Raw genomic sequence first — 2500 nt, 5'->3', positions numbered from 1 at the left:
CTTCAATTTCTGCAATTTCAACCAATCAATGACGTCTATTGAGGTGAAAACATTCTGTGCTGTAATGAATATGTCCCTCGTTTAAGAAACAGATTGGGGTTATTTACATTTGTGAAAAAAAAAAAGATACCCTTCCCCCCACCCCTAACCCTAACCCTAAAACAGATTGAAATGCAATAGATCGATACTAGGGTCATACTTATGGGTGACAATTTCATATGACACTGCTAGAAAAAACTGCCGTTCAAACCGAAAAGATCCTTGGAGAGTGATACTTATCAGTTTGAGACCCCTGACCTATGTCTTACAGCATCTTTTTCACTCCCTTACATTTTCAGTTTGAAAATCCACCCTTATTGGTCTTTGTGTTCTGAGTTCAAATCCTTTGCCTTACATCCTTCTGGAGTTAATAAAATAAAGATACAAACAGGAAGATTTCTCTGCTGTCACCTGTAATCACCTGTTGGTGTGAGACGGTTTAATAACTGAACTAGGTATTTAATCAGCTCTGTCTGCCATCAGCTTTGTAGGTTCACTCAAGCAGAACTGACTGATTGTAAGTTTTTAGGTGTGGATCATATTAAAAAGTTTCAAACTTCCTTTCATGTTTAAATGATTGAAGTATATCTAACTTATTGCCAAAGTCAAGATAACCAAGTAAGCATGTCAGGGAAGGAGCCTCTCTGTTGTTGCTTGACCTGCTAAAAATAACGGCCAAATATCCCTCAAAATCATACCCTATCATGTTAATAGAAAGGAAAGACTTGTTGGATGATGTAATTCTATATCTATTCTCAGGCAGGTTGGAATGCCTTTGATATGAGTTCTGTCACTTGAGTAGGATTAGCTTTGGGATAAACAGTTCCAACAACAACTTCTGAAGTCTTCATGCAATTAACCTTTTATATCTTCTTAGGGAATTGGTTTTGGTCATGTTGGAGCACTACTATTAATGAATACTATTTCAGTAATCATTGTTCAGTGTTTTTTCCAATGAATGATGATATTGTGGCATTCATCACTGTGTGTGTGTGTGTATGTCTCTCTCTCTCTCTGTCTCTTTGTATTAATCAGCTGAAATTGCGAAGATGATCCGGTTCTTGACTGAAGATTGAAGGCTTCGAATGTCCCGTCCGTGTTTTTTATATCATCTTCTAAATGTTTCACGTTCTTGTCCCAGTTTGTATTTTTTTACTTTTACATACATGCATATATATATGCAGTTGCCATACAGGTTGATTGAGCAAATGAACCTATAATCAAAGTTGCTTCAGCTGTGAATATCCAGTTTGTGTGTCTAGAATTCCATTAGTTGATGTATCCTTCCTTTTTTTTCAAGATGGTGCAATTTGTGATGTGATTTGGTTACTATTTTTAGTGACCATATGGGCCACTTATTCTTCTTGTGCACACACTACATATGCACACACACACTGCATGTGCACATGCACACATACACTACATACACACACATGCACACACACATATGCTACACACACAAACAGACATCATGTACATTGATTGCACACACACACACACACTCTTACACACTAACCTATTTCTTTATTACCCACAAGGGGCTAAACATAGAGGGGACAAACAAGGACAGACATAGGTATTAAGTCAATTACATCGACCCCAGTGCATAACTGGTACTTAATTTATCGACCCCAAAAGGATGAAAGCAAAGTTGACCTCAGCAGAATTTGAACTCAGAACGTAAAGACAGATGAAATACCGCTAAGCATTTCGCCTGGCATGCTAATATTTCTGCCAGCTCACCACCTTACACACTAACCACAGCACAACACACTTTGGCACCTGCTAGAAATAAACAGCCAAAGCACTCCTCACCATTTTAAAGAAGGTCATGATAGAGAATGTAGTTCTAAATTCTTCTTGTTTTGTCCCAAGTCTGCTCTGAACATTGAGAACTTTGATGAAATGTGTCCCCACACATGACCCTCTCTTATAGATCTCTGACCAACATTGGTGCACATCATTTCCTCTTTTAATAGCATACTTTTCTGATTGAGGTGGGGGTAAATTATTCCATAAAATATGTTTAATGGGACAGAAATATTGAGAAAGCATCAATACATATAAGAGTGAAAATGGGGGGTGGTTTGGGATGTGCTAGAAACACTAACCGAATCTCCCTTGAATCATACACCTTTTCCTCTGAAAATATTTATAATTTTATTTTATTTTTTTACCAAAAAGGCTCCTCCCATGGTTTTTAAGCTTTAAAAAAAATTGGCCGAAATCGATCTGGTTGTGGGATGTTAAGGAATTTCTAGAATTTTCAAAACTTTTTTTTTCACAAAAATTGCCCCTCCCCCATCAGTGGTTCAGCAAAATGGAATTGATAGAGTAAGTAGCAAGCTTAAAAGAAAACAAATACTTGGCTCGATTCATTCACCAAAAATTTATTCAGTATGGCCACAGTCTAATGATTGAAACAGATAAAAGCAGACATGTGCTGTCAGTAATTACTCAG

General features: G+C 37.2%; 1 protein-coding gene across 4 annotated transcripts in view; it reads left to right on the top strand.

Moving 5' to 3' along the window:
- LOC115222880 (unconventional myosin-VI) overlaps positions 1–2500 on the top strand; it is a 132679-nt gene that overhangs the window by 35255 nt on the left and 94924 nt on the right. The window lies entirely within an intron of this gene.

The sequence above is a fragment of the Octopus sinensis genome, linkage group LG21 (genome assembly GCF_006345805.1).
Source record: "Octopus sinensis linkage group LG21, ASM634580v1, whole genome shotgun sequence".
Lineage (NCBI taxonomy): Eukaryota > Metazoa > Mollusca > Cephalopoda > Octopoda > Octopodidae > Octopus > Octopus sinensis.
This window is presented reverse-complemented; position numbering and strand designations above follow the sequence as displayed.